We start from the raw sequence: 13555 nt of genomic DNA, 5'->3' as shown, positions 1-13555 counted from the left end.
TTCTCTTTTATAGTCTGCAGGCATTAAATGAAAGAAGTCAGTGTTCCAGCAGAAGGAGACAACGTTTCAGAAAAGGCATTGTAGCAAACCAAAAAAGAAATTTTAAGCGCAGCAGAGTAACCAGCGCACATACCTGTTAGCTCAGGTGAGTTTAAAAGGCTGCTGTTGATAACAAGGGCATTTGCTAAATAGATGGTGTGTGTGCAACAATATACTGAAAGGTCAATTATATTGTGCAGCTTATCTCACCACCTGTAGTTATTTAGGTGAAAGCTCCAAAATGCTTGCCTAATATGTCTGTTTATCCAAAAGGAAGTAAAAAGGGAGAGCTAGAAAGATAGCATTGCATCACATTACATGGCAATGCAATGCACAGTTGCTGAAGTTGAACCAAAATGAGCTTGTAATCTGGCTTCTGCAACTTTGAACATGAAAAATCCAATGAGGAGAAGAAAAGCAAAGCCAAAGAGTACATCCCAAAATCCGACAAACAAGCAAAATGAACAAAAAACATTGAATTCAATTCTTTCTGATTTTAGAAACTGCATTAAAGAAGGGGTGCACCGGTCCTGGAGATACTGCAATACCAGGTCAATGCGTGGAGTGGACAGAGCAAGCTCTTTTTCCATCTCCCTGTTCTAAAAATCCATTTAATATATGGTCCCCAGATAGGGGACGTATCAGATATTAAACTGATAAGAACAGATACTACACTTGATCTTAGCCAAAAGGCCGAGAAGCGATAACCAGAATTGGTTTCAAACTACGGAGCCACCCAAGGATCCTGAAAAGTCCATTTGTGGAGATGAGCTCCTGGACTCCCGTTAAGAAGACATGTTGTCAACCTCTAGATCCCTTACATGCCTGCACTTTTCGGCTTGCTGCTGCTGCAATCCACGCGTTTTAGATCTGCATAACTCCACCTCTTTAAACACAGCACCTTCACCCCCTGCTGTTCCCACCCGCCTCAACACCGTTGGAAGGGAGGAGAACCAATTAAGGCGGGGGGTGGGGTGGAACGAGCAGCTGTCTACCCTTAGCAGGAGGGCTCCTGATTACATACCTCTCCTGCTGCTGCTGCTGCTGCTGGCTGTCCAGCAGCAGACTGAAGGTGGCTGCTGCTGTGCACAGGTATATAAAGGCTCAGAGCCTATTATGACACGCGCAGCCAGCGTTCCATTGCCACATTCCATCTACTGCAGGCAGGATACCTGGCTGGCTGAATGTCGCTGAGAAGCTCACAGAGACCGCCATAAGCAACAGTTTAACAGAATGCCACAGACTAATCAACCAAACTTTTTGGGTTGGGTTCTCTTTTATAGTCTGCAGGCATTAAATGAAAGAAGTCAGTGTTCCAGCAGAAGGAGACAACGTTTCAGAAAAGGCATTGTAGCAAACCAAAAAAGAAATTTTAAGCGCAGCAGAGTAACCAGCGCACATACCTGTTAGCTCAGGTGAGTTTAAAAGGCTGCTGTTGATAACAAGGGCATTTGCTAAATAGATGGTGTGTGTGCAACAATATACTGAAAGGTCAATTATATTGTGCAGCTTATCTCACCACCTGTAGTTATTTAGGTGAAAGCTCCAAAATGCTTGCCTAATATGTCTGTTTATCCAAAAGGAAGTAAAAAGGGAGAGCTAGAAAGATAGCATTGCATCACATTACATGGCAATGCAATGCACAGTTGCTGAAGTTGAACCAAAATGAGCTTGTAATCTGGCTTCTGCAACTTTGAACATGAAAAATCCAATGAGGAGAAGAAAAGCAAAGCCAAAGAGTCCATCCCAAAATCCGACAAACAAGCAAAATGAACAAAAAACATTGAATTCAATTCTTTCTGATTTTAGAAACTGCATTAAAGAAGGGGTGCACCGGTCCTGGAGATACTGCAATACCAGGTCAATGCGTGGAGTGGACAGAGCAAGCTCTTTTTCCATCTCCCTGTTCTAAAAATCCATTTAATATATGGTCCCCAGATAGGGGACGTATCAGATATTAAACTGATAAGAACAGATACTACACTTGATCTTAGCCAAAAGGCCGAGAAGCGATAACCAGAATTGGTTTCAAACTACGGAGCCACCCAAGGATCCTGAAAAGTCCATTTGTGGAGATGAGCTCCTGGACTCCCGTTAAGAAGACATGTTGTCAACCTCTAGATCCCTTACATGCCTGCACTTTTCGGCTTGCTGCTGCTGCAATCCACGCGTTTTAGATCTGCATAACTCCACCTCTTTAAACACAGCACCTTCACCCCCTGCTGTTCCCACCCGCCTCAACACCGTTGGAAGGGAGGAGAACCAATTAAGGCGGGGGGTGGGGTGGAACGAGCAGCTGTCTACCCTTAGCAGGAGGGCTCCTGATTACATACCTCTCCTGCTGCTGCTGCTGCTGGCTGTCCAGCAGCAGACTGAAGGTGGCTGCTGCTGTGCACAGGTATATAAAGGCTCAGAGCCTATTATGACACGCGCAGCCAGCGTTCCATTGCCACATTCCATCTACTGCAGGCAGGATACCTGGCTGGCTGAATGTCGCTGAGAAGCTCACAGAGACCGCCATAAGCAACAGTTTAACAGAATGCCACAGACTAATCAACCAAACTTTTTGGGTTGGGTTCTCTTTTATAGTCTGCAGGCATTAAATGAAAGAAGTCAGTGTTCCAGCAGAAGGAGACAACGTTTCAGAAAAGGCATTGTAGCAAACCAAAAAAGAAATTTTAAGCGCAGCAGAGTAACCAGCGCACATACCTGTTAGCTCAGGTGAGTTTAAAAGGCTGCTGTTGATAACAAGGGCATTTGCTAAATAGATGGTGTGTGTGCAACAATATACTGAAAGGTCAATTATATTGTGCAGCTTATCTCACCACCTGTAGTTATTTAGGTGAAAGCTCCAAAATGCTTGCCTAATATGTCTGTTTATCCAAAAGGAAGTAAAAAGGGAGAGCTAGAAAGATAGCATTGCATCACATTACATGGCAATGCAATGCACAGTTGCTGAAGTTGAACCAAAATGAGCTTGTAATCTGGCTTCTGCAACTTTGAACATGAAAAATCCAATGAGGAGAAGAAAAGCAAAGCCAAAGAGTCCATCCCAAAATCCGACAAACAAGCAAAATGAACAAAAAACATTGAATTCAATTCTTTCTGATTTTAGAAACTGCATTAAAGAAGGGGTGCACCGGTCCTGGAGATACTGCAATACCAGGTCAATGCGTGGAGTGGACAGAGCAAGCTCTTTTTCCATCTCCCTGTTCTAAAAATCCATTTAATATATGGTCCCCAGATAGGGGACGTATCAGATATTAAACTGATAAGAACAGATACTACACTTGATCTTAGCCAAAAGGCCGAGAAGCGATAACCAGAATTGGTTTCAAACTACGGAGCCACCCAAGGATCCTGAAAAGTCCATTTGTGGAGATGAGCTCCTGGACTCCCGTTAAGAAGACATGTTGTCAACCTCTAGATCCCTTACATGCCTGCACTTTTCGGCTTGCTGCTGCTGCAATCCACGCGTTTTAGATCTGCATAACTCCACCTCTTTAAACACAGCACCTTCACCCCCTGCTGTTCCCACCCGCCTCAACACCGTTGGAAGGGAGGAGAACCAATTAAGGCGGGGGGTGGGGTGGAACGAGCAGCTGTCTACCCTTAGCAGGAGGGCTCCTGATTACATACCTCTCCTGCTGCTGCTGCTGCTGGCTGTCCAGCAGCAGACTGAAGGTGGCTGCTGCTGTGCACAGGTATATAAAGGCTCAGAGCCTATTATGACACGCGCAGCCAGCGTTCCATTGCCACATTCCATCTACTGCAGGCAGGATACCTGGCTGGCTGAATGTCGCTGAGAAGCTCACAGAGACCGCCATAAGCAACAGTTTAACAGAATGCCACAGACTAATCAACCAAACTTTTTGGGTTGGGTTCTCTTTTATAGTCTGCAGGCATTAAATGAAAGAAGTCAGTGTTCCAGCAGAAGGAGACAACGTTTCAGAAAAGGCATTGTAGCAAACCAAAAAAGAAATTTTAAGCGCAGCAGAGTAACCAGCGCACATACCTGTTAGCTCAGGTGAGTTTAAAAGGCTGCTGTTGATAACAAGGGCATTTGCTAAATAGATGGTGTGTGTGCAACAATATACTGAAAGGTCAATTATATTGTGCAGCTTATCTCACCACCTGTAGTTATTTAGGTGAAAGCTCCAAAATGCTTGCCTAATATGTCTGTTTATCCAAAAGGAAGTAAAAAGGGAGAGCTAGAAAGATAGCATTGCATCACATTACATGGCAATGCAATGCACAGTTGCTGAAGTTGAACCAAAATGAGCTTGTAATCTGGCTTCTGCAACTTTGAACATGAAAAATCCAATGAGGAGAAGAAAAGCAAAGCCAAAGAGTCCATCCCAAAATCCGACAAACAAGCAAAATGAACAAAAAACATTGAATTCAATTCTTTCTGATTTTAGAAACTGCATTAAAGAAGGGGTGCACCGGTCCTGGAGATACTGCAATACCAGGTCAATGCGTGGAGTGGACAGAGCAAGCTCTTTTTCCATCTCCCTGTTCTAAAAATCCATTTAATATATGGTCCCCAGATAGGGGACGTATCAGATATTAAACTGATAAGAACAGATACTACACTTGATCTTAGCCAAAAGGCCGAGAAGCGATAACCAGAATTGGTTTCAAACTACGGAGCCACCCAAGGATCCTGAAAAGTCCATTTGTGGAGATGAGCTCCTGGACTCCCGTTAAGAAGACATGTTGTCAACCTCTAGATCCCTTACATGCCTGCACTTTTCGGCTTGCTGCTGCTGCAATCCACGCGTTTTAGATCTGCATAACTCCACCTCTTTAAACACAGCACCTTCACCCCCTGCTGTTCCCACCCGCCTCAACACCGTTGGAAGGGAGGAGAACCAATTAAGGCGGGGGGTGGGGTGGAACGAGCAGCTGTCTACCCTTAGCAGGAGGGCTCCTGATTACATACCTCTCCTGCTGCTGCTGCTGCTGGCTGTCCAGCAGCAGACTGAAGGTGGCTGCTGCTGTGCACAGGTATATAAAGGCTCAGAGCCTATTATGACACGCGCAGCCAGCGTTCCATTGCCACATTCCATCTACTGCAGGCAGGATACCTGACTGGCTGAATGTCGCTGAGAAGCTCACAGAGACCGCCATAAGCAACAGTTTAACAGAATGCCACAGACTAATCAACCAAACTTTTTGGGTTGGGTTCTCTTTTATAGTCTGCAGGCATTAAATGAAAGAAGTCAGTGTTCCAGCAGAAGGAGACAACGTTTCAGAAAAGGCATTGTAGCAAACCAAAAAAGAAATTTTAAGCGCAGCAGAGTAACCAGCGCACATACCTGTTAGCTCAGGTGAGTTTAAAAGGCTGCTGTTGATAACAAGGGCATTTGCTAAATAGATGGTGTGTGTGCAACAATATACTGAAAGGTCAATTATATTGTGCAGCTTATCTCACCACCTGTAGTTATTTAGGTGAAAGCTCCAAAATGCTTGCCTAATATGTCTGTTTATCCAAAAGGAAGTAAAAAGGGAGAGCTAGAAAGATAGCATTGCATCACATTACATGGCAATGCAATGCACAGTTGCTGAAGTTGAACCAAAATGAGCTTGTAATCTGGCTTCTGCAACTTTGAACATGAAAAATCCAATGAGGAGAAGAAAAGCAAAGCCAAAGAGTCCATCCCAAAATCCGACAAACAAGCAAAATGAACAAAAAACATTGAATTCAATTCTTTCTGATTTTAGAAACTGCATTAAAGAAGGGGTGCACCGGTCCTGGAGATACTGCAATACCAGGTCAATGCGTGGAGTGGACAGAGCAAGCTCTTTTTCCATCTCCCTGTTCTAAAAATCCATTTAATATATGGTCCCCAGATAGGGGACGTATCAGATATTAAACTGATAAGAACAGATTTTTTTTTTTTTTTATTGAAAGCCCGAATTCGTGTACAAAAACCGAGTGCGCTTAAAAAAGTGACAAGTGCCACAAAAAAAGTGCACTAGGATGCTGGTCTTCTTGAAACCCTCTCCAAAAGGAGAAGGGTCCCCCAAACCATTCCCCGTCCCTCCGAGCCAAAAGGCCACAGCGAGGAACAGGGACAAAAAGCCACCTCCAGCCGAAGCCAGAGGCGACCCAATCTTACCCCCAGCACCTGCCTGAGTTCTCACCCGAGCAAGGCACTGGGAGCCAAAGACTGTGCTCCCCTCCCGGAAGAGGGGAGCCAACAACGCTCTCCTCCCGAAAGAGGAGAGCCAGGGGGGTTCAGGGGGGAGCGGAACCTGATGGCCACACACTCCCCCCCTAGACCTGCCAAGAGAGGAACCCGTAAGGGAACCGCATCCCGACAAAATCCTAGTAGGACGTGACACACGTGAATAAGTGGACACACAGTGACAAAGAAATTAAATAAATAGTGAAGGTTTCACAGTATAATACTGCCCGGACCTTCGACCGGGAATTGAAAAATTCCCCATCCTAAGGCCAGAAGGCCCGGAATAAGGGTGTGTGCGAAGAAAGAAAATTTGAAGTGCTTGTGCAAATGTGCCATAAACTCAAGTGGGGTTCCCAATCCCAGTGAGTTAAGGCACCCCAGGGTCACCACTCCTGGGGCACTTCACACTTCGGGCTTTCGATCTTCCCCGGCCCAATGGCGTCGATCCTGGGGGGCCATGCTTTCCACCAGATGACTATATTAGCCACCTGGCGTACTAACAAGCGCCTAAACCCCAGTGTGCATAATGTATCAATCTACTAGGGCGGCCAACATCCAAAACCGCCTTTTCGAAAGATACTACACTTGATCTTAGCCAAAAGGCCGAGAAGCGATAACCAGAATTGGTTTCAAACTACGGAGCCACCCAAGGATCCTGAAAAGTCCATTTGTGGAGATGAGCTCCTGGACTCCCGTTAAGAAGACATGTTGTCAACCTCTAGATCCCTTACATGCCTGCACTTTTCGGCTTGCTGCTGCTGCAATCCACGCGTTTTAGATCTGCATAACTCCACCTCTTTAAACACAGCACCTTCACCCCCTGCTGTTCCCACCCGCCTCAACACCGTTGGAAGGGAGGAGAACCAATTAAGGCGGGGGGTGGGGTGGAACGAGCAGCTGTCTACCCTTAGCAGGAGGGCTCCTGATTACATACCTCTCCTGCTGCTGCTGCTGCTGGCTGTCCAGCAGCAGACTGAAGGTGGCTGCTGCTGTGCACAGGTATATAAAGGCTCAGAGCCTATTATGACACGCGCAGCCAGCGTTCCATTGCCACATTCCATCTACTGCAGGCAGGATACCTGGCTGGCTGAATGTCGCTGAGAAGCTCACAGAGACCGCCATAAGCAACAGTTTAACAGAATGCCACAGACTAATCAACCAAACTTTTTGGGTTGGGTTCTCTTTTATAGTCTGCAGGCATTAAATGAAAGAAGTCAGTGTTCCAGCAGAAGGAGACAACGTTTCAGAAAAGGCATTGTAGCAAACCAAAAAAGAAATTTTAAGCGCAGCAGAGTAACCAGCGCACATACCTGTTAGCTCAGGTGAGTTTAAAAGGCTGCTGTTGATAACAAGGGCATTTGCTAAATAGATGGTGTGTGTGCAACAATATACTGAAAGGTCAATTATATTGTGCAGCTTATCTCACCACCTGTAGTTATTTAGGTGAAAGCTCCAAAATGCTTGCCTAATATGTCTGTTTATCCAAAAGGAAGTAAAAAGGGAGAGCTAGAAAGATAGCATTGCATCACATTACATGGCAATGCAATGCACAGTTGCTGAAGTTGAACCAAAATGAGCTTGTAATCTGGCTTCTGCAACTTTGAACATGAAAAATCCAATGAGGAGAAGAAAAGCAAAGCCAAAGAGTCCATCCCAAAATCCGACAAACAAGCAAAATGAACAAAAAACATTGAATTCAATTCTTTCTGATTTTAGAAACTGCATTAAAGAAGGGGTGCACCGGTCCTGGAGATACTGCAATACCAGGTCAATGCGTGGAGTGGACAGAGCAAGCTCTTTTTCCATCTCCCTGTTCTAAAAATCCATTTAATATATGGTCCCCAGATAGGGGACGTATCAGATATTAAACTGATAAGAACAGATACTACACTTGATCTTAGCCAAAAGGCCGAGAAGCGATAACCAGAATTGGTTTCAAACTACGGAGCCACCCAAGGATCCTGAAAAGTCCATTTGTGGAGATGAGCTCCTGGACTCCCGTTAAGAAGACATGTTGTCAACCTCTAGATCCCTTACATGCCTGCACTTTTCGGCTTGCTGCTGCTGCAATCCACGTGTTTTAGATCTGCATAACTCCACCTCTTTAAACACAGCACCTTCACAACCTGCTGTTCCCACCCGCCTCAACACCGTTGGAAGGGAGGAGAACCAATTAAGGTGGGGGGTGGGGTGGAACGAGCAGCTGTCTACCCTTAGCAGGAGGGCTCCTGATTACATACCTCTCCTGCTGCTGCTGCTGCTGGCTGTCCAGCAGCAGACTGAAGGTGGCTGCTGCTGTGCACAGGTATATAAAGGCTCAGAGCCTATTATGACACGCGCAGCCAGCGTTCCATTGCCACATTCCATCTACTGCAGGCAGGATACCTGGCTGGCTGAATGTCGCTGAGAAGCTCACAGAGACCGCCATAAGCAACAGTTTAACAGAATGCCACAGACTAATCAACCAAACTTTTTGGGTTGGGTTCTCTTTTATAGTCTGCAGGCATTAAATGAAAGAAGTCAGTGTTCCAGCAGAAGGAGACAACGTTTCAGAAAAGGCATTGTAGCAAACCAAAAAAGAAATTTTAAGCGCAGCAGAGTAACCAGCGCACATACCTGTTAGCTCAGGTGAGTTTAAAAGGCTGCTGTTGATAACAAGGGCATTTGCTAAATAGATGGTGTGTGTGCAACAATATACTGAAAGGTCAATTATATTGTGCAGCTTATCTCACCACCTGTAGTTATTTAGGTGAAAGCTCCAAAATGCTTGCCTAATATGTCTGTTTATCCAAAAGGAAGTAAAAAGGGAGAGCTAGAAAGATAGCATTGCATCACATTACATGGCAATGCAATGCACAGTTGCTGAAGTTGAACCAAAATGAGCTTGTAATCTGGCTTCTGCAACTTTGAACATGAAAAATCCAATGAGGAGAAGAAAAGCAAAGCCAAAGAGTCCATCCCAAAATCCGACAAACAAGCAAAATGAACAAAAAACATTGAATTCAATTCTTTCTGATTTTAGAAACTGCATTAAAGAAGGGGTGCACCGGTCCTGGAGATACTGCAATACCAGGTCAATGCGTGGAGTGGACAGAGCAAGCTCTTTTTCCATCTCCCTGTTCTAAAAATCCATTTAATATATGGTCCCCAGATAGGGGACGTATCAGATATTAAACTGATAAGAACAGATACTACACTTGATCTTAGCCAAAAGGCCGAGAAGCGATAACCAGAATTGGTTTCAAACTACGGAGCCACCCAAGGATCCTGAAAAGTCCATTTGTGGAGATGAGCTCCTGGACTCCCGTTAAGAAGACATGTTGTCAACCTCTAGATCCCTTACATGCCTGCACTTTTCGGCTTGCTGCTGCTGCAATCCACGTGTTTTAGATCTGCATAACTCCACCTCTTTAAACACAGCACCTTCACCCCCTGCTGTTCCCACCCGCCTCAACACCGTTGGAAGGGAGGAGAACCAATTAAGGTGGGGGGTGGGGTGGAACGAGCAGCTGTCTACCCTTAGCAGGAGGGCTCCTGATTACATACCTCTCCTGCTGCTGCTGCTGCTGGCTGTCCAGCAGCAGACTGAAGGTGGCTGCTGCTGTGCACAGGTATATAAAGGCTCAGAGCCTATTATGACACGCGCAGCCAGCGTTCCATTGCCACATTCCATCTACTGCAGGCAGGATACCTGGCTGGCTGAATGTCGCTGAGAAGCTCACAGAGACCGCCATAAGCAACAGTTTAACAGAATGCCACAGACTAATCAACCAAACTTTTTGGGTTGGGTTCTCTTTTATAGTCTGCAGGCATTAAATGAAAGAAGTCAGTGTTCCAGCAGAAGGAGACAACGTTTCAGAAAAGGCATTGTAGCAAACCAAAAAAGAAATTTTAAGCGCAGCAGAGTAACCAGCGCACATACCTGTTAGCTCAGGTGAGTTTAAAAGGCTGCTGTTGATAACAAGGGCATTTGCTAAATAGATGGTGTGTGTGCAACAATATACTGAAAGGTCAATTATATTGTGCAGCTTATCTCACCACCTGTAGTTATTTAGGTGAAAGCTCCAAAATGCTTGCCTAATATGTCTGTTTATCCAAAAGGAAGTAAAAAGGGAGAGCTAGAAAGATAGCATTGCATCACATTACATGGCAATGCAATGCACAGTTGCTGAAGTTGAACCAAAATGAGCTTGTAATCTGGCTTCTGCAACTTTGAACATGAAAAATCCAATGAGGAGAAGAAAAGCAAAGCCAAAGAGTCCATCCCAAAATCCGACAAACAAGCAAAATGAACAAAAAACATTGAATTCAATTCTTTCTGATTTTAGAAACTGCATTAAAGAAGGGGTGCACCGGTCCTGGAGATACTGCAATACCAGGTCAATGCGTGGAGTGGACAGAGCAAGCTCTTTTTCCATCTCCCTGTTCTAAAAATCCATTTAATATATGGTCCCCAGATAGGGGACGTATCAGATATTAAACTGATAAGAACAGATACTACACTTGATCTTAGCCAAAAGGCCGAGAAGCGATAACCAGAATTGGTTTCAAACTACGGAGCCACCCAAGGATCCTGAAAAGTCCATTTGTGGAGATGAGCTCCTGGACTCCCGTTAAGAAGACATGTTGTCAACCTCTAGATCCCTTACATGCCTGCACTTTTCGGCTTGCTGCTGCTGCAATCCACGCGTTTTAGATCTGCATAACTCCACCTCTTTAAACACAGCACCTTCACCCCCTGCTGTTCCCACCCGCCTCAACACCGTTGGAAGGGAGGAGAACCAATTAAGGCGGGGGGTGGGGTGGAACGAGCAGCTGTCTACCCTTAGCAGGAGGGCTCCTGATTACATACCTCTCCTGCTGCTGCTGCTGCTGCTGGCTGTCCAGCAGCAGACTGAAGGTGGCTGCTGCTGTGCACAGGTATATAAAGGCTCAGAGCCTATTATGACACGCGCAGCCAGCGTTCCATTGCCACATTCCATCTACTGCAGGCAGGATACCTGGCTGGCTGAATGTCGCTGAGAAGCTCACAGAGACCGCCATAAGCAACAGTTTAACAGAATGCCACAGACTAATCAACCAAACTTTTTGGGTTGGGTTCTCTTTTATAGTCTGCAGGCATTAAATGAAAGAAGTCAGTGTTCCAGCAGAAGGAGACAACGTTTCAGAAAAGGCATTGTAGCAAACCAAAAAAGAAATTTTAAGCGCAGCAGAGTAACCAGCGCACATACCTGTTAGCTCAGGTGAGTTTAAAAGGCTGCTGTTGATAACAAGGGCATTTGCTAAATAGATGGTGTGTGTGCAACAATATACTGAAAGGTCAATTATATTGTGCAGCTTATCTCACCACCTGTAGTTATTTAGGTGAAAGCTCCAAAATGCTTGCCTAATATGTCTGTTTATCCAAAAGGAAGTAAAAAGGGAGAGCTAGAAAGATAGCATTGCATCACATTACATGGCAATGCAATGCACAGTTGCTGAAGTTGAACCAAAATGAGCTTGTAATCTGGCTTCTGCAACTTTGAACATGAAAAATCCAATGAGGAGAAGAAAAGCAAAGCCAAAGAGTCCATCCCAAAATCCGACAAACAAGCAAAATGAACAAAAAACATTGAATTCAATTCTTTCTGATTTTAGAAACTGCATTAAAGAAGGGGTGCACCGGTCCTGGAGATACTGCAATACCAGGTCAATGCGTGGAGTGGACAGAGCAAGCTCTTTTTCCATCTCCCTGTTCTAAAAATCCATTTAATATATGGTCCCCAGATAGGGGACGTATCAGATATTAAACTGATAAGAACAGATACTACACTTGATCTTAGCCAAAAGGCCGAGAAGCGATAACCAGAATTGGTTTCAAACTACGGAGCCACCCAAGGATCCTGAAAAGTCCATTTGTGGAGATGAGCTCCTGGACTCCCGTTAAGAAGACATGTTGTCAACCTCTAGATCCCTTACATGCCTGCACTTTTCGGCTTGCTGCTGCTGCAATCCACGCGTTTTAGATCTGCATAACTCCACCTCTTTAAACACAGCACCTTCACCCCCTGCTGTTCCCACCCGCCTCAACACCGTTGGAAGGGAGGAGAACCAATTAAGGCGGGGGGTGGGGTGGAACGAGCAGCTGTCTACCCTTAGCAGGAGGGCTCCTGATTACATACCTCTCCTGCTGCTGCTGCTGGCTGTCCAGCAGCAGACTGAAGGTGGCTGCTGCTGTGCACAGGTATATAAAGGCTCAGAGCCTATTATGACACGCGCAGCCAGCGTTCCATTGCCACATTCCATCTACTGCAGGCAGGATACCTGGCTGGCTGAATGTCGCTGAGAAGCTCACAGAGACCGCCATAAGCAACAGTTTAACAGAATGCCACAGACTAATCAACCAAACTTTTTGGGTTGGGTTCTCTTTTATAGTCTGCAGGCATTAAATGAAAGAAGTCAGTGTTCCAGCAGAAGGAGACAACGTTTCAGAAAAGGCATTGTAGCAAACCAAAAAAGAAATTTTAAGCGCAGCAGAGTAACCAGCGCACATACCTGTTAGCTCAGGTGAGTTTAAAAGGCTGCTGTTGATAACAAGGGCATTTGCTAAATAGATGGTGTGTGTGCAACAATATACTGAAAGGTCAATTATATTGTGCAGCTTATCTCACCACCTGTAGTTATTTAGGTGAAAGCTCCAAAATGCTTGCCTAATATGTCTGTTTATCCAAAAGGAAGTAAAAAGGGAGAGCTAGAAAGATAGCATTGCATCACATTACATGGCAATGCAATGCACAGTTGCTGAAGTTGAACCAAAATGAGCTTGTAATCTGGCTTCTGCAACTTTGAACATGAAAAATCCAATGAGGAGAAGAAAAGCAAAGCCAAAGAGTCCATCCCAAAATCCGACAAACAAGCAAAATGAACAAAAAACATTGAATTCAATTCTTTCTGATTTTAGAAACTGCATTAAAGAAGGGGTGCACCGGTCCTGGAGATACTGCAATACCAGGTCAATGCGTGGAGTGGACAGAGCAAGCTCTTTTTCCATCTCCCTGTTCTAAAAATCCATTTAATATATGGTCCCCAGATAGGGGACGTATCAGATATTAAACTGATAAGAACAGATACTACACTTGATCTTAGCCAAAAGGCCGAGAAGCGATAACCAGAATTGGTTTCAAACTACGGAGCCACCCAAGGATCCTGAAAAGTCCATTTGTGGAGATGAGCTCCTGGACTCCCGTTAAGAAGACATGTTGTCAACCTCTAGATCCCTTACATGCCTGCACTTTTCGGCTTGCTGCTGCTGCAATCCACGCGTTTTAGATCTGCATAACTCC

At 45.1% G+C, this 13555-nt stretch overlaps 9 non-coding genes and 2 pseudogenes across 9 annotated transcripts; all 11 read right to left on the bottom strand.

Moving 5' to 3' along the window:
* Window positions 1-553: 553 nt before the first annotated feature.
* On the bottom strand, window positions 554-744 carry LOC141236629 (U2 spliceosomal RNA). Its single transcript, XR_012302281.1, has one exon. It is a non-coding gene; the product is annotated as a U2 spliceosomal RNA (small nuclear RNA).
* A 1118-nt stretch (window positions 745-1862) lies between these two features.
* LOC141236618 (U2 spliceosomal RNA) lies at window positions 1863-2053 on the bottom strand. Its single transcript, XR_012302270.1, has one exon. It is a non-coding gene; the product is annotated as a U2 spliceosomal RNA (small nuclear RNA).
* Window positions 2054-3168: 1115 nt separating this feature from the next.
* Window positions 3169-3359, bottom strand: LOC141236606 (U2 spliceosomal RNA). Its single transcript, XR_012302259.1, has one exon. It is a non-coding gene; the product is annotated as a U2 spliceosomal RNA (small nuclear RNA).
* A 1115-nt stretch (window positions 3360-4474) lies between these two features.
* On the bottom strand, window positions 4475-4665 carry LOC141236595 (U2 spliceosomal RNA). The gene has a single exon (XR_012302248.1). It is a non-coding gene; the product is annotated as a U2 spliceosomal RNA (small nuclear RNA).
* A 1115-nt stretch (window positions 4666-5780) lies between these two features.
* LOC141236732 (U2 spliceosomal RNA) lies at window positions 5781-5981 on the bottom strand (annotated as a pseudogene).
* A 775-nt stretch (window positions 5982-6756) lies between these two features.
* LOC141236786 (U2 spliceosomal RNA) lies at window positions 6757-6848 on the bottom strand (annotated as a pseudogene).
* Window positions 6849-7963: 1115 nt separating this feature from the next.
* Window positions 7964-8154, bottom strand: LOC141236583 (U2 spliceosomal RNA). The gene has a single exon (XR_012302237.1). It is a non-coding gene; the product is annotated as a U2 spliceosomal RNA (small nuclear RNA).
* Window positions 8155-9269: 1115 nt separating this feature from the next.
* On the bottom strand, window positions 9270-9460 carry LOC141236572 (U2 spliceosomal RNA). The gene has a single exon (XR_012302226.1). It is a non-coding gene; the product is annotated as a U2 spliceosomal RNA (small nuclear RNA).
* Window positions 9461-10575: 1115 nt separating this feature from the next.
* Window positions 10576-10766, bottom strand: LOC141236561 (U2 spliceosomal RNA). Its single transcript, XR_012302213.1, has one exon. It is a non-coding gene; the product is annotated as a U2 spliceosomal RNA (small nuclear RNA).
* A 1118-nt stretch (window positions 10767-11884) lies between these two features.
* Window positions 11885-12075, bottom strand: LOC141236550 (U2 spliceosomal RNA). Its single transcript, XR_012302201.1, has one exon. It is a non-coding gene; the product is annotated as a U2 spliceosomal RNA (small nuclear RNA).
* A 1112-nt stretch (window positions 12076-13187) lies between these two features.
* On the bottom strand, window positions 13188-13378 carry LOC141236537 (U2 spliceosomal RNA). The gene has a single exon (XR_012302188.1). It is a non-coding gene; the product is annotated as a U2 spliceosomal RNA (small nuclear RNA).
* Window positions 13379-13555: the final 177 nt, after the last annotated feature.

This window comes from Phyllobates terribilis, unplaced genomic scaffold (assembly GCF_046119375.1).
Source record: "Phyllobates terribilis strain yellow unplaced genomic scaffold, ASM4611937v1 Scaffold_710__1_contigs__length_769263, whole genome shotgun sequence".
NCBI lineage: Eukaryota > Metazoa > Chordata > Amphibia > Anura > Dendrobatidae > Phyllobates > Phyllobates terribilis.
Note: the sequence above shows the minus strand (reverse complement) of the source record. Positions and strands in the feature narration are given on the sequence as shown.